At 36.3% G+C, this 9929-nt stretch overlaps 1 long non-coding RNA gene across 6 annotated transcripts; it reads right to left on the reverse strand.

Moving 5' to 3' along the window:
* Window positions 1-1323: 1323 nt before the first annotated feature.
* LOC306669956 lies at window positions 1324-9290 on the reverse strand. 6 transcript variants are annotated; one of them, XR_013766261.1, is made up of 4 exons: window positions 8879-9290; window positions 6355-8353; window positions 5803-5895; window positions 1324-5711 (listed from the first exon to the last, which is right to left on the reverse strand). It is a non-coding gene; the product is annotated as an uncharacterized lncRNA (long non-coding RNA). The 6 variants fall into 6 exon arrangements; XR_013766262.1 differs by having other exon boundaries at window positions 5803-8353; XR_013766263.1 differs by lacking the exon at window positions 1324-5711 and having other exon boundaries at window positions 5802-7719; window positions 8292-8353; window positions 9137-9290.
* Between the last annotated feature and the right edge of the window lie 639 nt (window positions 9291-9929).

The raw sequence follows: 9929 nt of genomic DNA on the forward strand, positions 1-9929 counted from the left end.
TATGGGCATTGGTCACTCTACCTAGTGTTTCAATTATAGGAACCCTTTTCTCCCCCACTAAATCCCATGGCAGCAAATAGAGCTGGGTAAGGGGATGGAAAGTGAAAAGTTGTATTTGTCAAACATTAACTATGTTCAAGGAATATCACACATATTATGTATTTTAAGTCTTTTGTAAATATTTGATAAGTATTAATGTTATTTTATTACATAGATGAGAAAACTGAGTCCCAGAGAAATTAATTTCTTTGTGTCTCTCATTTCAAAACCCAACTCTTTTCATGAAAGCAGAGATCTGATTCATTTCTGAACTCCTCACAGAGCTGAGCATCTCTGCCCATAGAAATTCTCAATAAATGAAAGAAGATACACATTTTTTTGAAGATACTCTTCCCTTATATAACAAATAATAATTGTTACCTATGTTCTCTGAAAAAATATTTTTATGAATGACAATGTTACAAAGACGCACATCTACACAATTTTTTAAAAAGTTAATCAGAGTTCAGAATCAATAAGACTGAAGCACATTAGAAATGCTTGCATATTTGAAAGTCTCAAAAAAATTTTTCAACATTTCCTTTTAATTATGTATTTAATCTATATGCACATGTAAATAAATAAATAGCCTTTTTCTTACAGAGTTTAATTTACTTATTCTCTAAAATACACTGGATTCAGTCTGATTGGGTTATATTATGAAATTTAATTAGCTAACAAGGGTTAATTACAAACCTATTGTGTGGTCCATACTATTCAAAGACTTAAAAAGACTTTCTACACATGTGCATGGCCTCTAAGCACCACTGAACACTGCCTTCTAACATCTTTACACTGTCAAGTAGTTGATTGCATGGGTCTTTCAAATATACAAATTCTGCTCAAAGGAGTAAAGGCCAGAGAATAAAATACCTGTTTTAGTAAAACAGGCCTGTGCTAAAACAAACATGTCAACTGTGCTATCATAAATCTTACTTTATGCGGGCTGACATGTCGAGAGCTGCCCATTGGCAGGCCCACACAGCAAGTACCAGCAGGAGGCCTCTGGCCAGTAGCCAGCAAAGACCAGAGGCCCTCAGTACAACTGACTGTGAGGAACTGAAACCTGCCAGCAACCATATGCATGAACTTGGAAGAGGATCCTCCCCCGGTTGTGCCTTCAGATAAGACTGAGGTCTCTGCCAACACTTTCACTGCAACAAAGTGAGAAAACAAAGTGAGAAATTTTGAGGCAGAAATCATAGCTAAGCTATGCTTGTTTTCCTAACTCACAGCAAGAATCAAATGATAAATGTTTTTTTTTTTTTTAAAGCCTGTAAGATTTGGTGCAATATTTTACTCATTACAAGATAATTAATACACTTAATAACAGAATTCTAATAACTGAAGAAAGACAAAAATGAAAACCTTCTCACAGTGACTTGTAAAACTATTTTTAATTATTTTATTTGTTCTAATTAGTTGTACATGATAGTAGAACACATTTATACATTTTGATAAATCATACATAAAGTGTAATCTCTCATTTTTCTGATTACACATATTGCAGGATCACATTGGTCATGCAGTCATACATGTACATGAGGTAATAATCTCTATTTCACTCTACTATCATTCCTTCCCCCATACCCTAAATTATTTTTAAAGTACAGATAACCACCCCCCCACAAATACACATACACACACACATACGAACCACAATTTCTAGAGTCAATATGTCAGTTTTAAATCCAAGCCCTGCCATTTATAGTTGTGTGACCTGGTAGGAATGTTTCCATTCCTCTTCTCTTTCCTCATCTGCAAAAAGAAATAAATAACAACCAAATTTTATCAAGTATCTTGAGTATCAATGTGCTTAGACCATGACCTGGTACCTTGTAATCACAATATACACATGGCCATTCCCGTTACATTTGTGGTTAACATTGTCCCTGACACACAAAGTCTTTCTCAATAAACATGTGTTTGATCACCTCCACATCTGTCAACCTAACATGACTGATAGTACTGAGGCTGAAGTCCATTCTATTATCTAAACGCAATATATTTTGGAGCAGAATTCTGTATTAAATAGATTTTTTTATTGAAAAATCTCATGTCAATGTAGAGCTTAATTGAAACATATAGACAATCTGAACATTTGGCTGGTTTTTTGAAACACTCAGCAATAGAAATAAAAGAGGCTTTTCTACATAATCGGTGAAGCAAACGAAAGGAAAGAGAAGACACATGAGAAAAGAACACTCACGAGAAAAATCAAGGCTTCAATCTATACGTAGCAACTTTCTTCTCCCTAAAACGGATCATACACAGTGTAGAAGAAGGAAAGGGGACAGTGAACTCTAATCAAAGGAAGTTCTTCTTTTGTATGCTGACCATGTCCTTCAGCTTTCTGTGCCTGTAACAAATACACAGATAATCGACTGCAAAGGAGAAAGGGTTTGTTTTGAATCACAGTTTAGAAGATTTCAATCAGTCGGTTGATCCCGCTGCTTTGGGGCCTCTTTGAAGGCAGCACATCCTGACAGGGAGCACGTGGTGGAGAAATTCCATGACCAGGAAGGAAAAGAGAAAGGTGAAGAGATCAGACTGCCATAATCCCTTTCAAGGGCACCATTCCAATGACCTGGAGACCTCCTACTATGCTGCAAATCTTAAAATGTCCCACCCCTACCCTGGGGACCACAGCTTTTAACACATGGACCTCAGAAGGCATTCTCCATTCAAACTATAGCACCAACATTTTTACCTGAGTTATTTTTAAAAATAGAGTGTGTTGTTGTTGACTTGTCCTCCTTCACTTTCATTGTTTTCTTTCTTCTTAGTTAGCAAATAAGAGTCGCTGAGCACGACATGGGCCCAGATGGTCCAGCATATCCATCCAAAGGTGGAAATGCCTTTAGAATGTGGAGTAGCAGTCACGAGGAGTAGGGTCTTGGTAGACTCTTATCTAAAGCCTGGGGGTGTGTGAATTTTGAGCACTAAGTCTTCTGAGAACAGATTGAGGCACCACATTCCTGGTATTTCTCTCCAGTGGGACCAGAGATACCCATGGTGAAAGTTTCTCATGCACTCTTTGCCAAAACGTCATACCCCAAACTCCCACAGTGCTCCCTTCTGCAGTGAATTCTAATTTGCTTCAAAAATAAATCTAGTACTTAAATGGAAGAAAACTTCACTCTGCTCAGGGAAATTGCAGGGAAGAGTGACATTCAAAAATGAATAGCCCAGAGAATTAAATATTTGGTAATTTGATTCTTATGGGGTAAACAATTTCTGAGTAGAGGGATTTTGTTGTTGTTGCTGTTGTCGTTTTAACTATTTTTTTTTTTTACTACCTTCTGCAAGGGTCCACCAGATTCTACAGGCAACAAATATTTAATTTTTAGGTGAACATAGATTCTCTAAACATATATGTGTGAAAATCCACACCCAGGCTACAGCTTCTGTCTGTCATTAGGCAGGTACTTAAAGTCACAAAGATAGTAAATGACTCTCATCTTCAAAACCTAAAAAGAAGTTAGAACCAACTTCATAGAAATCAGTTAGCTGAAAGAAATTTCATTACTGTACTGATGATTTTAATTTCATTTTGATGTGATTTTTATGGAACACAAGTATATTGGGAGAAATACTGAACATATTTTTATAGGAAAAAACATATTATTAAGGCTATTAATAGAAGAACTAGGAAGAAGTGGGAAAAAGTGATCATTAACAATTGCTAATGAAGTTAATGGAAAATTTAAAGCAATAAATTATAGCCAAGTTTACATTGTTTTTGAGTCATAAATAACAATGGACTCTTCTCTTAGAGACCAGGATCAACTGTGTCCAGTGAGTTAATGCTCCTCATGGAGGTTCTTTAACCAAGAAAATATATTCCATCCACTGGTAGGGACCAGAAATACTCCAAATCTTCTTTGATTAAAGCATTCTAAGATTCCTGTTTTAAAGGAAAATTTGACTCAAGATAGTATAGCACATTTTACATATTATTTGATAAGAGTCCTGAAGAAATGGGATTAATGACAAGACAGGTTTGGTTTTCATCCACTTAGGACCTCCTTGTCCAGGTATAGTAGACCATGTGGAAGAAAGCCATAGGAATCCTTGAATGTTGAATTTCGTTAATATGAATCACTTATTTTAATCATTTTTTCTTTATGGTTGTTTCAAAAAGCTAATAAAATAAAAACTAGAAACTAAGTTGATTTTACCCTCACTTATTCTTTTTCTCACTGTTTATAATCAACAGTGAACTATCTAAGACACCCTCAGCAGAAATAAAGTAAACTAAAGGGGAAAAAATTAATATATGAAATATATTTTGTAAAATATTATAATTATATTTCTTTTCAAAAGAAGTAATGGCTATTCATTTTCTTAACACGACTGCTGTTGAATAACTCTTTCCATAAAGCTGACTTTGAACCCTCTCAAAATGGTGACTTTTCTTGCAACTTCAACAGTAGAGAACCATGACGCTTTTGTTTTCCAGAAGGACTAATTGGAGCAGAATTCATCTAAATAGAAAAGTTACTTGTCAAGTGTTGTAAGACGGTTCCTCACAAAATGGGACTTTGCTGCACCATTTGTTTACCCTCTCTCCGTGTGAATGGAGGTTCTACTCCCAGATGTCATTTGGATGCAACGAGGTCACCAAGGTCACCAAAGAATGAAACCAATCTGATTCTTGAAACCTACTGGTATCTACCACATCTGATTGCAAATAATATTTGTTTTATACCATTGTGTCTACTATTCATACTGTGATTGCTTAAAGGCCAGACCTACAGGAAATTTGGAAGATTCCTAGACAAGTTTCCTGTGTTAGCAAATTCCCTCTTCACCACACTTTCACACACATACCTGTCAGTATAACTGTTCTTAAAATGGGAAAAGTTAAAAGAAAACAACTCCTTTTAGAAATGACCCAGGTCAGGAAGTTTCCTGGTTTTTATTGCTGCTTCAAAGCCAAACCAGATAAACTGACTTAAGGTTCTACTTTGGTATTGAATGGAATTCAATATAGCTGTATGAGTAGCATGAGTTTTGAGATCATAGGAATTTTGCTTGGAAGTCTTGTCTCTGGTCCATATATGGCATAGTCCCTGTTCTGTTTACTGGTGCCAAAAATTGTTCTTTTGTCCCCTGCCCCAGCAGACTTAAGGCTTCCAATGGTTCTGACAGTTTCATTCCTCATCTTTTCAGAAAGTCACATGAGAATTGTTAGAGCTCTGCTACCCAATTTAAACCATTTATGTTTTCTTTCCAGTATGCTCCAAACAGCAGCATGGACCGCAAGTGGAGCCTGGCAATTGGAAATTCGCAAATGCCTGGATGCCACGTGTTCCATCTCCTTTAGATACCCTTGACTCATGCATCCTGTCTGGGGCTAATGTTGGTTTTCTGATTGCAGTGTGTCTGGAGTCTCCTCAAGAACGCAAGCCACCCTCAAAGTCTCACTCCTTGTTTCAAGTAGCACTTGTGCTTCCTTTGACCTCTCTTTCCCTCTCTGATTCCACTTAGGAGTCTGGTGAGAGCCAGTTTTCAGCAGAAAATTTATCCTTTGCTTCAAGCCACCCTGTCATTGGTTTGTCTAGTGTTCCAAAGATAATTTGCTTAGGAAATGTCCAAGTAGATATGAACAGATAACTTTTCAGAACAGACGAGTTATAGTGAAGCCTTAAAGGGAAGACATTTATTTCCTAAAAAGAATAGGAAATTCAACTGAGTTATACATATTATACTTAAGAGATGACCTAATCTTAAAATTAATGTGACATGTGAAAAGAATACCAGTTGAAGTTTCTGGCTACATCTGCAATTATGCCTAAGGTTTTTCATTTCTCTGTTCAACTTTAATAAGAAATACAGAGTCCAAGAAATATCCTGGAGAATGAAGCAAGAGATAAGTTCAATCAAAAATATTAGGCAGATGTGGGAAGCTGAAAGAAATATATTGATCTTTTTCTTATGAGTATTAACAAAGTAATGCCAGGTTAAACAAGACAAGAAAAGAAACAGGCTTATTAATAAAGTTATACAAATTTACATGCCAGAAAGTGTAGATGATATTACCATTACCTGTCATTATTTTTAAGCTAGTGATTTTTGTAAACTGTTCATTTCACATTTAAACTATTATCATGAACTTTCAAAGTTCCTCATATTGGAATTATGTACTCATATCTGATGTTTTTAATTGGTCAAATGTTAAGAAAATTGGAATTTAAAGAGGATGATGGTTTCCAATATTTCTCTTATGTTCATGGAGATATTTTTAGAAAACTTGGGCCCATATAGATGATCTGCACAATATCCAAAACTTGACATAAACTAGATACTCACAAATGTTTCCAAAATTCCAACATGATTTTGTTTGTTTTGATTCTTTCCGTTTTTCCATGGGCTCCAGTGCTTCCTATGTCAACTCATGACAGGAAAAAAACTACAAAAATCTAGAAGGAAAGCCTGTTTCTTTCTGAAGTTTAATAAGCCAGAAATCAAGAGGTATCAGCAGCTTCATTGGCTTCCCCTGCTGAACAAGACAGATGCTATCAAGTGTTACACATGTAATAAACACCTTATTTAAAGTTTGGCCATCAGCATTCAAGCAAAAACAAAATCAATATTTAAAAGTTAGGACTGATGAACCCTATAATGGCAAAGTTTACAGAGCAAATTAATTTTTATCACTAGTAACAGCAGAACCAAAACAGTTGGTTAGATTCCCCCCTACCACACTTCATGTGTTGAATATGGCCCACATAACACAGGATTATTTGAATGCCAGCTGATGATCAAGAAGTACATCTTTGACTACCACATATAGCCCAATATAATCATTTAGTCATCTGCACTTAACTACAGCAATGTTATTTCACCAACACAAAATTTTCCCTTATAATTTCACATATTTAAGTATTTACTATTTTACTTTCCCTTATTCTGTCATAACTAGAACATGATTCACAAAAAGCCCTTTCCAGAAAACTGAAGACATTTCCCAATTGTGGTCACTTATGTCTTCTGAGTTTGGGTTTCTCCAACTAGTCTAAAATGATGAAAAAACTGCAGCAATTATGTAGGACAATATTTAAGACACCAAAGTGCAAATATAAATCCCAGAACAGCCCAAGTACCTCACCCTTGACTGTTCATGAATTCATTCAGCTCACAAAAGACCATTGCAAGTTTTCAACAAATAGCTTTTTCTTAATATCTGCATTGCACTAGAACTAAGAAACACACATAGCAGAAGATATGTAATCATGCCAATCAACTGTATTCACAGTGAGAAAATCAGAGAATCAACTAGTCAGTAGGGAATAATTCCACCGACATCACTATCAATTTTCTGTCAGTTAGTCTTAGACACAAGCATTTCTTCTGGATTCCTAAATAAATAACTCCTGACCACATCATTCTTTGACCCCTTCCACTGAAAGATTACTATCTTTACCCATGTTGTAGAACAAGCCAATTGCTCTAAGGTATGAAGCACAGTAAATATCAGAAAAGAGTCACTATACCAAGATAACTTACCTGCCCATCTGCTACAGTATTTGAAATACCACTCGAGAACCAGTTTGTTTCTTTCATGATTCTTCCAGGACACCTTCAAATAGAGTTACACAAAAACAGACCCCATCTATTTTCCTTCCAGGAGTAATCCAGAACTCTCTAAGTTCAGCTGTACTAGGAACTCAAATCCTAAATGGGGTTGAAAGGGTGCAGAGGAAAAGCATAAGATCTGCTGGAAACCAAATGGTTAATATTTTAGGGCAGAGTCTGCTTGCAATGATAAATTATTTTTTTAAATTCTCTCTACAGTTTATCTTTTCCCTCTTCAATCTCTCTGCCTGAACTACTTGCCCTCAACTGTAATTGCTCCTATTTCTCCTTTATGAGTCATCCTACATTCAGCTCAGTCCACCTTGGAAAAGTCTACTGGAAAGAGAGCACCTGATAATGTGATATCTCAGTGAATTACGGTTTCTTTTCCCAGCATTCCTATCCATATTTGGACTTTGCAGTCATGGAAGAGCCATTTTTCTTGTATTAAGAGCATAGTAAAATCTTTCATGTAATACAATTATTCTATGGTTAAATCATTCCTTTCTTAGAAAAAAATGTCTGCTTAGAACATGATATATTTGATATCTATTTTGGAAAATTTAAAGACTGTGAGAGATGATTAGCAGGCTTTTCCCTAGATCATCATGAAAGTGAAAGGGGAAAAAACAATGAAAAAAAAATGTGCTCGGAAGAAGAATTTAACATACCAGTGGAAATTCTGTAAAGCTCACGGCATACCGAATGATGTTTAACAGGCTCTCAGTTACCTCTGAAAAGGACAAAGAAAATAAAAAGGATGTGATCTGTGAAGCAGTACTGAAAATCTTGCAGAGAGATCTCTCGGTTCCTGTTACCTCTACCAGCTGAACTATGAGAGACAGCACCTTTGGAGTTCAGCTGCTTCTGGCTAAATGCATCAGCTTATACAGAAATCAAGAAAGAACTGGGTCTACAGATCTAAAAGGAATACAGTAGATTGAGAATTTTACTGATCATTCTTCATAGCCCAGATAAAAATGTTCACTGTACTTCATATATATTTTCCTTTATTTACATGATTTCTGGAATCCCTTCATCTCACTTAAAATACTATTTATGTATTGAGATTGCTCAGAGAGCAAGAAAACCTCCGTTCCTTCTAAGCATGCTATGCTCATAACTGCTTTTAACAGAACTGATCCTCAAGGAAACTCTTTCGATGTCAAACCAAAATAGTCAAATAGAGAGACAGCTCCTGTTAGAGAATAAAGGAGCCAAGAAAAATCTCTATGAAATTAACTTACCTTAGACTTACCTTAGACCAAGAAGGCTTAGTGCAAGCGGAAAGGAGGAAAAAAAAAAAAAAAAAAAAAAAACAGCCCTCCTGGAGAAGCAGAACACCAAAGTAACATTTTTCCTTGGTTCTGTGTTCACACAGCCAGAGACCAGTGTGAAGCAGTTTTACCACTTCCTGTTCACTTGATAAGAATTACATTCATCAACTGAAGCTGCCCAATAGCTCTGAAATGCAATATTCTCATAGGTTGGATATTTTGCATGTTAGGAATCTCACCTTTTCAAGTAATAAACAGAAAACTTGGATTCTCAGGCTGTTTTGCAAACTTTGACCTATGTCTTATATTTAGACTTATTCAGGTTCTAACTGGATGTAAGGGTGAGGCAACACCAAAGGATATTGTTCTTCAACAGGTTCGCATGTATGTGTGTGAGTGGTGTGTGTGTGTGTGTGTGTGTGTGTGTGTGAGAGAGAGAGAGAGAGGAGAGAGAGAGAGAGAGAGGTATCCAATCATTCAATCCTCCAAGGATTGTAGTGCAGAGCTTCTGGTGACCAGATGAAATGCTCACAAGCAGAGCAGTTCTTAGAGAATCCTCTGAATCAGGGCTGGGTGTTGGATCTGTCTGCATATCTTTGAAATCTGACTCTTTGATCACTCTAGCAATAACCTCGAACAAAACATTTTTTCTGCTTAGATGACTCAGAATGGAGTCTGTTGTTTGGAACTAAGGACATTAACCAATACACCGTCCCCCACGGTTTTCCTTCTCCCTGGCAGGCCCTTACTTTATTTTGATTCAGTATATAAGCAAAGTGATGTTTTTCAATGCTTATATTTATGATGACAAGAGAAAAAAGTGTATTTTCCTTCTTTCATGGAATTGACAAAGTTGTGACCAGAGCTACGTAAAGGGAGCTAACAGCCATGATTATCTCTCTCTTGGCAATTACAACTCAAGACATAACACCTAAAGCATGATGGCAATTAAACAAGCATCGCTAGGTACGTGGATACTATAAACTAATTGTAAACAGGCACCAGCTAACTAGACATCACGCGGAATGTACC

This window comes from Sciurus vulgaris, assembly GCF_902686455.1.
Source record: "Sciurus vulgaris genome assembly, chromosome: 9".
NCBI lineage: Eukaryota > Metazoa > Chordata > Mammalia > Rodentia > Sciuridae > Sciurus > Sciurus vulgaris.